Consider the following 12,500-nt stretch of genomic DNA (forward strand, 5'->3'; position numbering starts at 1 on the left):
CTCAGTTGGGAGGTATAAAAACAGCCGCACTATTGTGAAGACCAAAGAAGTATAAAACGATAAAGGGAAAAGAAAAACAAGTTGAAAAAGGAAGTGCTCTTAAATATATTAGATGAACGATACAGTTAAACTAATATTGAAATAAATAAAAAAAAAAAATGGATGAAAATAAGAAGTAAGGTACAATTAGGATCACGAACAAAGTAGCAAACGATGCATCAATCCGAACAAAAGAATGAAGCAAAGAAATGTCAAGACGCCGTAAACCTCCGGACTGACCTTGACAGAGATCAGGGAGGAAAGGAGGCGGGGCAAAGGCCACGGAAAACTATGTACAGCATCTGGCTGGCGATATACAAAATCGGGTTTTAGGGCTCAAGATCAAGTATAAACTCAGCTCGAGGTGGTCGATAAATATTAACTTTAAAAAAAATCGTTCTCATTTGCAAATTTAACGACTGTCTTCTGAAAGATAGTCCTTATCAAGTTCATTGTTTTAAAGCAACATTAAAAAATGCTCACGAAATCATAACCTACACCTTTTCAGGATGGGAAAAAAAGTCTACCCAAATTCCAAATTAAACTTTACATGTAACATTGAAACATTCAACGAATGTCCCATAAAGTACACAAATATTACTAATATGGGAAAATACAAATTATTACTAGACCGGCGCTATAATAAATCCGACTTTCAGCGACACGTTTTAAAAGATGGTGTTTCTAGAACAACTTATGACATATTACATGCTCATAACTTTTACCCAAAGGCAGCCATTACTGGTGGTAACATTAAATCACACAAGTTCGACGAAAGAGAGTCACACGAGCCCAAACATGGGCGACTACAGTTTCACTGCATACACAAATTGGAACGGCATGGTTGCGACATATGCTCAAAGATGCTATAATAGAAGCCGTACTCGCATAACACAAACATGAGGTCCCATAGCTAATTAGTTTTGCAGCTGCCTTCCTTGCCTAAAGAAACTTCAAGTCCACCAATGCCATTTTTCTAATATATATAATATTCACCAGTGCATCACCACTCTCGTTTCAATTTAACTTCCTGTGAGGTCAGAGTCCTTAACAAAACATCTTTAAACAATATAACATAAGTATACTGGAATCATGATTGTGGTAGCGTATAGAAAACGTCCGTCTCGCAATCTGTTGGACGAGAATTCGAGCCACGCTCACGCCCAATAGTTTCTGCAGTGTCGCAGACCTAGCGAGCTAAGGATGAGAGGGTTAAGGGGAGCCTATAGAACTATCTGATGAGTCATCAGAAGTCATTGCCAGGTCCTAGCTTGATGGAGAAGGGGTTTAGACGCTGATCATATGTACATACAGTATGGTCAGTCTCTAGGACATTCTCGTCTCTTTTGCCTCTACCACTCATGATCGACATTTAAAACATTTCAAATAATGGTAACAAAGAAAAGTTTTTATCACATCACAAGAATGGGTCAACAAATTCAACTTTTCCCGTAGATGTAACACTGAAAATAGGTATACACATATTTCAAACACAGTACTGACTGAAACCTGTCGAAACAACGGTTGCAAATGGGTATCTTCCTCCTTTTTCGCCTAGGACTTAAAATTTCTCTATATATACCCCACCTTTTACTCAAACTATTGGTACAAAGTCTGCCCTATTCAGACAGGAACGTTTGAGTTCTTGTGACAATCTTGTTTCTGGCTTTATCTTTTATTCACAAGGTCTGTCTATTTGTCAATACACAATACAAGAAAGGCGGAATGTCTTAATTGAAATGTTTCTGTAGACTTGATCACACGTTAAGAACGCCCTTACCGAGACGAATCAAAGCTGCTGGTTTATCTAGCAAATATTTGGGACGTCTATTTCGTCGGGATACAAATGAAGATACCGACAAAATAAATTAATGGATAAATGAACCACAAGAGCACAAACCGACATTCTGTCTGTTATTTGAATAAATTCGATCTCTTTGCATCATGAACACAATAATTAACATTAAAGAGCTGTAATATAATTTTCAATGTTACAAATGGAAGAGCCAGCATTCTAAATTATACACCTTTTCTGAAAAGATGAACCGGGTTTCATGACAATGTAACATAAAGACCGTTTTGATAACCTCGAGTGAATAAGAGACTTACATCCTTAAACATAACCATTTTCAGATGGAATCAAGAAAGCCCAAAGATTGACAACAGAGCATCGACAACTACAGATCTGTTCTTGACTCACCTTATTTCAATGCTTGATGGTGGTCCTGTCCTGACAGGTTAAAACAGATTAACCATATCTTTTATTATTCCACTGTTAATATGAGATGAAATAAATAAAACTCAATAAAAAAAATATCCATAATATAAGGTTCACAGTTCGCTACCAGCCTCCCACACCCGCAAGACAATCCATCCGTGTTCAATAAAATGACCTAGACTACCAGCTTCATCCCATGAGAACGTAAAGTTTCCATACCCTTTACAAGAAGACAAATCCTATAAACTGAACACGCGCAAGACACACCCACGCTGTATAACAATACCAACAAAATGCTAAATATAGAACGCAGAAGCGTTACATTTTTAATAAGTAGTATCTTACTGTACATTCGGCAAAGGAATGATTTTTCCCATTCTACAATTTTCTGAAACCTGGCAATTATTTTTCTACTTCTGTAAAGAAATCTTCCCTAATCCGATTTCAAATTGACATATAACTCATTTAAATAGAACCTTCATGTTTGTTAATTAAGCTATAATACAGTAGTTACCTATATAGCAGCCGTACTCTAGTTCCTCTATGCACTTAAGATCCTGATACCTAGGCAAGGAACTTGGCTTTACTGCGACATCAATTTCACATCACTTTTCCCCGTACCTTGCCAATAATATTAAGGGCATCTGCAAAGTATAACAAACGCGCTAAAAATTAATTGGTCTCGTACGTATACTAAGCTCCAAGCAAATCTTTTGGAAAATGGGAAGCAACACAGTATGCCGATATATGTATGTATGTATGTATGTATATATATATATATATATATATATATATATATATATATATATATATATATATATAGGCAAAAAGGTTGAAAACTTTATTGGCTACGTAGCTTTTCTTTTTCACCATGATTGTGAGGCAATTCTACTTGCTAACCAAATCAGCAGAATGTTTAAAAATAAAACGGCAGTAAGCGAGTCACAGAAATTATAAACTGCATCTCAACATAAACTATCATGCAATAGAGCTACCGTATAAGCATTTCCTTTATATTCCAATTCACTTTTTCCTTTTCTGGAGGACAGCTCGAGGGACTTTATCAATACAACAAAATATACAAAGAAAACCAGCAAATATTTTACAAAGATCTTGGAAAAAATTAAAAACGATGTACCATATGCCAAAATGCCTTAGAGCCATCTTACTTGCAGATGTTATGATCGTCAGAAGAACGGCTTTTCATAAGTCTGCATATTTACAAAAATGTTTTATTTACTCTTGCACATGTCAGGTGCGGTCTAATAATTACCAGTGGTTAATTTTGTTTATTTCAAGTTTCACACATGCAACATGTCAAATGATGAAAATTAGATCGAGTCAAGTTTTAAAACGAAATCATGTGATGTCTGACACGCCAAACCCCGCCCTTCTCATGTGAACCTTCACAAAAACCGTCGAAAACACTATTATTGCTCTAATTGTTTTTGTAGAGTTGCAGTATTCGTCAATAATAGTAAACGAGTGTGAAGCTGAACTTGCTGAAATCAGGTGATGTTGAATTAGACCTTGCAAGGTCATAGAAGGTTAAAAGTCGTATTGACATTTTAAAGCTCATGCGTAATTTTCTATCGGTACTCCTTTGAAAGATTATGGCCCTCTTAAATTCTGTAACCTTGAAAATTCAACCCCATTGAACTTGGAACCAATCTAAAAAAAATATGCATTTTCATTATTTTGATAAGTGTTATTATATTTTCTGCATCAGACAACGGAGATTTTATTCTTCGTTTCAAGTAAATCGGATAATATCTAACAACGTTATAGTAAATGAAAACAGATTCGTACATTACGGGTCACTATTACCTTGACCCTACGAGATCCAAATTTAATGGGTCTTGTGTGTCATAGTGCATCTCTCGTGAAAATGCCGAGTAAATCAGTCAGGCAGTTTTCCCGTAAAGTTGCTAACAAAGAAACAAATACCCAAAGTAACCTACCAGAAATAATACCCATAAATATCTTAAATTTGGGGCCTGTTTAAAAAAAATGACTCGTAGTTGCTGAACTAGCTAATATAATTATAACTTCACACCAGTCAAATTCACCGAATGTAAAACATGACCTTCGCATAGCATTTAACATAATCATATAAGAATAAGGATTAGTTTAAAGTACGAGTTGCTTCCCTATTGTACTTTTACTAATATGCAATCCTTTCGGTACGCTACATACACGATATAAGAGTGGGAGTTCTACCCTTAAGTACACTAAAGATGATTCTGATCTAACACCAATATTCAATAAACCTCAATGACCGATTCAGATTTCAACTCTCAGTGGACTGCCTACGCAAGAGCCCGTGCCGCAATCACAGAACGAACAAAGAGACATGGCAGTACTTTAACGCTTACTTTTTAAACGCGGTTCAGTGGAAAAGCCAAGTTATGCAATATTTCTTAAATTCAAACCACTCTAAAACGAAAAAGTCACCAGGAAATCATACTTCCACCATAGTTTTGGAGTTTTGTATGGAGCAAGATGATAATGGTCAACCTATGGTCTATCACTTTTCCAACAATTTTTGGTAGCATCAAAAATACCAAAAGTAAGTAAAGGGATACTAATAATGAGTGTTATGTTTAAAATAACAGCAAAAATAAGTGACCAATCTTATATATTGTATATCACCACAGGGTTTGATTTTTTACTGTTAGTCATGTTAACCCAAACAACTTTTAATATCTGGCCTCTGAAAGTACATGCACTTTCAATAAACTATTTCTGAAGTATCTCAATCTATACTATGGCTTGTGTTTCTTACATGATCAATAATATAACCAATAGCTGATGTAAAATTTTTCTCTGGCACTGAATCATTCCACGAAACATCAACCATGCTAAGATTTATAACATCCGTGAATATATAATTTTGGTGACCACGGACTCCACGTTTCCCTAGATCTCCACACCATCTTGTTGCTACTAGGTAGGGGATTTTGATTTCATTGTTTTTTCTTTTGGCTTTTCAATACGATAATTAAATGAAATCTAATTTTGCTTGCAATGACAAGTTTGAAGGTGTCAAAAGGAAGACAGCTGCTCATGAATTATTCTAAATTCAGCATCCTTTTTCTCAAGAAAAAATTTCATTAGGCCAAGTAGGATGTTAATTAGCAGACAGTCAGTCCACTCACACTATATAATGGCATGTATCACAAATTGCTTATTACGTGGGTGTCATTCCAAGCGTTGAGTGTTTGAACAAGATCTAATCGGATTAAAAAATGTCAATCTATATAATCTATAGTCACAGAAACCAGATCAAATTCACCATCTATCTCGACTACCATTTTAAAAGAAAATTTAGACACTTGATCCTCGAGTTAATCTTGCCAGGTACTTATTCGATCTCACATCCAGATACTTGCTGCAAATATTATATGTTGAATAAAGATAAAGATCTCACGATGGCAAAAGAATGAAAAAATAAAGAAAATCTGATCGTGACCAGTAACATCTCTCATTTCCGGAACACGCTTTAAACTCAACACGACCACAGACTATAGGGTGCAGACTACAGAAGTCTGTGGTAAGATGGCTCTTTCACAGGCTGCTCTCGCACACCATTTCTCTTTGACGTCAAATAGGTTTAGCGGAGACGCTGAATGATTTTATTATTATTATTATTATATATATATATATATATATATATATATTAAAAAATTAATTTAGTTCATAATCACGTTAGTTTTACAAACGAATGCAACCTATCTTGAACAGTTTCACAGACATATTTCCTTCTTATTCACAAAATTAATGCTAATATTGTAAAGTAATTATAAAGTAAGGTCTTTATCAAAACTTTAAATGCCCTTAAAAAAGACAAAAGCTCCCCCCCAAAAAAAACTTAAACATACAAATAAAAAACTAGAACATTATAGCCAATAACTACGGTTATAGTTTTTTTTTATAGTTATTTAAGACAAAATCAAAGAGGATTCTTTTTTTTTTCACCCCTGCGGCATGATGTTATTAATCTATAGATTATAACTTTTATTTATAGACCTTGACTCATATAACAGTAAAACAGAAGGCCATCGGCTCTTTTCTTTGGGGGGGGGGGGTGTTAAGTAACATGGCTGGTTCTTTGAAACTTTCTTACCTCTACCTATCAACTTTGCCCAAGTTTTTCATATATGTTCCAGAAAAACAATGAAATAATTTATAAAATACGATTTCCTACTGAGCTAGCAGCTTTACAAATAATAACAGTAAAATGATTCATCGCTGTCAAAATGCCAAACTTGTTTTAGTCAAAAGAGCAACACAATAAATTACTCACACTTTCTTTTATATAAAACCATATGAAAGAATATTCAGTCACAACAACAGATCTTGGCCCCTCTCTCTCTCTCTCTCTCTCTCTCTCTCTCTCTCTCTCTCTTTATTTATATATATATATATATATATATATATATATATATATATATATATATATATATATATATACAGTATATCATTACATTAACTTCGAAAGTAATCGCCGATAGCGAATTCTGAAGTTTAACCGTCAAACACTATTATTATTATTATTATTACTAGCTAAGTTACAACCCTAGTTGGAAAAGCAAGATGCTATAAGCCCAAGGGCTCCAACAGGGAATAATAGCCCAGTAAGGAAAGGAAATAAGGAAATAAATAAACGATATAAGAAGTAATGAAAATTAAACAAAACTTCACACACGGCATTGGTGGTTATGAACGTGGTTAAAGAGACCAGGAGATACATTTAAGATGATTAGAGTGAAAAAAAAGTGTAAAACAAAAACCAAGAGGCAAAGGTGGATTTTACAATCTTCAGAGCGCGGCGAAAAAAAAATAAATGACAAGGTAACAACCGTTTTGGCGAACAAAGCAGAATGAAACCAACGGGAAATGCTCGCTAAACATGGCGTTGGTTAAGTTAAACCGGGAGAACACTAAATAAGAGAAATAATTGAGCATAAAACAAGTTGCCAATGACACTTATGAAAGAAAGAGTAAGTGCGATTTATTGTGTTAAAAAGGGCATTCGAATTAAATGAAATAGGAAGCAATAAATCAGTGACACAAAATGATACAGAGGTGGATAAGAACAATATAATATTTACAACAGGCAACCCGGATAAGATGACGGAGATAGAGATCTTGAAAAATAGATTATTTTACTTACACAAGAGAATGATGCAATTCAAGGAGGGATGCAGGAGAAGACAAAGAACACGACACAGCGATCTTGAACTCTTTAATAAGAAGGCGTAACGGAATGCAATGAAACAATGATATACACGCAAACCAAGTAATGGACTGAAGGTCGAAGTGGAAATAATTACGATGATGATCCAAACTGCAACTACAAATACGTGTTACAATAAATGAGTTTGATTAAACTACATTAAATAAAAATTATGTAAAAAATATCACAAAATACAAACTGTGCAAACTTAGCGGCAATCTTCCCAATCATGCCAAATAATAAAAACATTGATAAATGTTTTCTGCGGAAAATTATCGAAAAGCAGATAAATTAGAATAGATGGCGCGGTACTGAATTATGCAGAGCTGAACAAAGCCGAGTATTAGAAAAGAACTTCGAGGAATAATTTAACCTTTGTAAAATATTTCAATAAGAGGAATGGATATTAAAAAAAAAATAAACATAAATCACAATTCGACATTTCAGGAATATATACGGATCAAAAGTTATGATTCATCTTCGGTAAACACGATAACATGGATACAGTGAAAAAGAGATTCTGACGGTGGGAAATAAAGCGAGGTGAACAGAGCGACGAGGTTAAAAACCATGAGTCACTCTCCAAGGAATTCAATTCTGAGCCATGCTTTTTCCTCTCTCTCTCTCTCTCTCTCTCTCTCTCTCTCTCTCTCTCTCTCTCTCTCTCTCTCTCATTACTTGCACCCATAACTCAGCTGTGAGCATCCAACTGACGCAATGTTCTAGGAAAGTAAAAGGAAACTACGATAATATCTATGCAAACTAATGGTACAGAAATTCCTTATACGGTCCACTTCTAACTTTAAATATTGTATTATTCTTTTAGAATAGGATAGATATATACAGTCAATAGACAATATTCCTTGAAATAAGGACAAAGGTAAGATTTGAATACCTTTTTTTTTCGTAGGACAATTAGATTGACCATTCTACATTAATCACGAACACACTAAATAAACTAAGAGAGAGAGAGAGAGAGAGAGAGAGAGAGAGAGAGAGAGAGAGAGAGAGAGAATGAATACAGTATTCTCAGAAATTTCGTACCCATAAGAAATTCACAAAATATCCCTACAAACTGAAAATCTTTTACTTTTTCTTCTAAGCATTCGCAAAAAGCATCATTTTTTCTTAGACATCGCGGACCTAATTTTTGTCAACTGGAAAACAAAAGAAGAATTATCTGTGTGTAATTGACTATAAACGATTGTTATGAACCGTAGCCTTAAGGGATTATACAGAAGACACGTGTGGTTCCTTGAAACTTTAAGGTACAGTTCGAAGATTCTTTTTTTCTCTCTCTCTCAAGTCACAGTTTAGCAAAAACTCGATTACTTAATTAAAATTGCTAAAAGAATAGTAGGCCTAATGCCCGGGATGATTTTGTAGGGTACAAGATGATGTACTGTCATTCACTTTTTATATAAGTTCACAGCGGTGGAGAAAGAGGTTAGTGAATTCGTTGTAGTTCCTTCAGGCTAAGAAATAAGGAAGAATAAATACTGACACAGTGTGCCTAGTCTGACTTACCATAATATTTTGAAATGCCAGAAGACTCGGTTTAAATTTCAACAAGAATGAAAATTTACAAATTTATAATAAAATGATCGATATTGCACTTCGCCTGACCACTAGTTTCGTTTAATGTCCTCAGAGGTGGCGCAAAACATGCTTACATTCGAAATAGTTGATATAACTCACCTACAAAAATATTAAAGACACAGGTCTCACTTAGGTCCAAAAATCGTCCTCCGAGCACTTAATATTTCGAAGGAACGCGCCAGATGGCTTCTTACCCCTGCACATGCGCACAGGCGACTGACTTGCTGCTGTGGGCCCGGACTCGCGTCGGCCAAGCATTGTCGGCAACTCTGAGCGATATTTAACAATGCGTTTAACCCAGAAACCAAAATGTTTCGTCCGGGACCGGTGCTGAATGAAACTTGATTGCCAAGGTTATATTTTACTGTATACTCCAAAGATTTTCATTATCAATGCTACGGCCATCCATGTATCTACAGTACTAAATTTAGCCAATAAACTGTTATATCAAAATGTCTGTTACATTAGTACCGATATTGTAGTTCAAGCTAATATCGTAACGCCAATACCGATGATTTTTTTTCTTATGTTTCAACATACCGCCTCGAGTAAAGTAATTGACAACTGGTTACAGGGATCGTTTGATGCATAAGAGTAACAGCTGTCCTTAAAGTGTTAGCTATCAACTACATAACGCCATTTGATATCTGCTGATGCTATGCAACAATGCAATGCTGCTCTATCATTAAAGTACGAGCTACAAGATCTAACCAATACGTTGTGTTATGGTTATATCAACAGCTTGCAACATACAGCATCCCAACTCCGACGTTCTCTCTCTCTCTCTCTCTCTCTCTCTCTCTCTCTCTCTCTCTCTCTCTCTCTCTCTACGTCATAAGAGTTCCGTAAAGTGCAATTTCCACAAGTTTTCCAAATCGTGAGGGCGAGTCTTAATTTTGTTAGATTTGCATGACTCAGAATTTGCAGTTCGTATTCGTAAAAATTGTGAAAACTAAAACCAGACATGCACATGCTCAAATAATAGCGTTTAGTCTTGAACGTTTTATACTATACACACAAGCTCAATTTATTTCCTTCTTAGGGGCATTTCTTTCCGGTACGGAACCGCCAGCCTCTACCGACCGTCATGGAGACGCAAACACGAGATCCAACATTAATCTAGTCTCCATACCATTTACTTTAGGATGCGAAATACACTGCTTTTTCGACTCTCGACAAGTCCAAGAACACGAGCCTCCGGACCAGCGGCTACAGTTCTGCAACAGTGTTGAAACCTACTTGCTAATGGTTAATAATGACACCGTGTTTCGCATCCTGCCGGTCAGTGTGTACCTAATTATTGCCTAATATACAGGAAGGATGGTAAAAGCTTCTCTAAATATGGCATTTTTATTAGTTTATCACATTTATACAATGAAAATTATTAATGAGTAAAAAGAATATAGCATATTAGGTGTATAACTGCGTCAGTTTTTCTCTCCATTATGAAAACATATACGCTGGGCCGCACACACACACACACACACACACACACACACACACATATATATATATATATATATATATATATAATATATATATATATATATATATATATATATATATATATATATATATATATATATATATGCTAATTTTGCACATTTAGACGTGTTTCTGTGGCTGAATTGCTACAACATAGGAGCCTCAGTTTCTTGGGCCCTGGTTCGATTCCCCGGCCGACCAGAAGCTATTATCTTTGAGTTGATTCCCCCTTGGATCTATGATCCCGAGGTAATGAGAATCCAGATATTAGGAGCAATATAATATATGGCTTATATGAATGAATATATATATATATATTATATATATATATATATATATATATATATATATTGGTATATGACATTTGTTTAGTAGAATATGTTAGAATATGTATTATGAGAGATTGTTTTTGTAAACATTCAGCGGTTTTGGCTCAGCCAACTTCCACTGCAGTGAATTCTAGAATGTTAAAGGTCATGATGAGATAACAATGGAAACATTAACTGGTACACCACGAAAACCTTCTTTCATCTAAAATCAATTAATTTTATACACAGAGAAGATTACCAAGAGTCATTTTGAAAACTACAAGACTGATCGAGAAGCTAGCCTTAATCTTCACTGGATAATTAAGAGATAAACGAATTACCTCTAAAAGTTCACAGAAAATAAGCATACACTAAGCACAAAGAAACAGAAAAAAAACGCACTCGAACAATAAGAAATGTAACTGAAATAAAAATATAATGGGAATAACATCACAGTCGTAACGGCTCTTACAGCGAACAATGCCATCAACCAATTGAATCTAGCGTACAACACTCAATTTGCACAAACTAGAGAAAATGACGATGTCTTCTTGGTCACCACAAACGTGATAATGATATCTCAACAAATTCAACTACTAACAATGAAAAACATCTATTTAAAAGAAAAATTAAAGTATTCACTAATAATAAAATCTTCCGATACACACTAGCTTCGTAAAATAATAATCGGGTGATAACCTGAGTTAGCATTTACGTAACAAATTAATGATACTAACAGTAGTAATGGTGATTCTTAACTTAATAATCTCTCATATGTTTTCTTCCTTAATTTCATTCTTTCTGATAATCATAAAAGGAATGCTCATGCAGAGGAAGGGGAGGAGTGGATTCAATAGCATCATCAATTTCATTTTGCCAGTTGAAAATCACACCATGCAATTGCATGTCCCAAAATCTTGAATGTACTTCAAATAAACATAAAACGCCGAAAAACGAAACAATAACAAAGACAGCAAATAATATTCGTATATTTCTCCAAAGGATGATGGACCAATTTCTATCGAACTTGTGGTTGTATCTTTCATTCGTATGGTCTACATATGGAACCTTGCAGAGAGAGAGAGAGAGAGAGAGAGAGAGAGAGAGAGAGAGAGAGAGAGAGATTGCACTGACAAAGGTGAGAACGATCAAGGTTCTTCAATGAAATGTTTATATTTCTCTCTCTCTCTCTCTCTCTCTCTCTCTCTCTCTCTCTCTCTCTCTCTCTCTCTCTCTCCTCTGACGTCATACAAAAGATCAGGTATTTTCTGGCCGATTGTCTTTTATTCTTACGAAACTACTTCTAAAGAAAACAAAATGAATTACTTTAGCATGCAGAAGACAAAATTCTCTAAAATGTTGGGGAAAAAAATTGTCGATTGCTATCACCTTACTAACAAAAAAAAATTCTGTTGAGAATTCTTAACACCAATATCATACAAAAACAAAAACGAACATCACTCAACATATGACCAAAAAAATAAATTTCCTTCTTACCTTCAAAAATAATACCAAATTCTAATTACTTTCGTTAAAAGTAATGAAATAAAAATAGGAAGGCAAAAACTAATGAGATACGTGATAAAGAAATGGAGATACACAGACTTTAAGG

General features: G+C 34.9%; 1 protein-coding gene across 17 annotated transcripts in view; it reads right to left on the reverse strand.

The window, feature by feature from the left end:
- Ndae1 (Na[+]-driven anion exchanger 1) overlaps positions 1 to 12,500 on the reverse strand; it is a 590,832-nt gene that overhangs the window by 94,729 nt on the left and 483,603 nt on the right. For 12 of the 17 annotated variants that reach the window (XM_068385475.1, XM_068385510.1, XM_068385537.1 and 9 more), the window contains exon 1: positions 9,195 to 9,352. The exons of the other annotated variants lie outside the window; for them this stretch is intronic. The gene's annotated coding sequence lies outside the window, so the exon portion shown is untranslated. Of the gene's footprint in view, positions 1 to 9,194; positions 9,353 to 12,500 lie in introns of those variants that run through there. 17 annotated transcript variants of the gene reach the window in all.

This window comes from Palaemon carinicauda, chromosome 1 (assembly GCF_036898095.1).
Source record: "Palaemon carinicauda isolate YSFRI2023 chromosome 1, ASM3689809v2, whole genome shotgun sequence".
Classification (NCBI taxonomy): domain Eukaryota; kingdom Metazoa; phylum Arthropoda; class Malacostraca; order Decapoda; family Palaemonidae; genus Palaemon; species Palaemon carinicauda.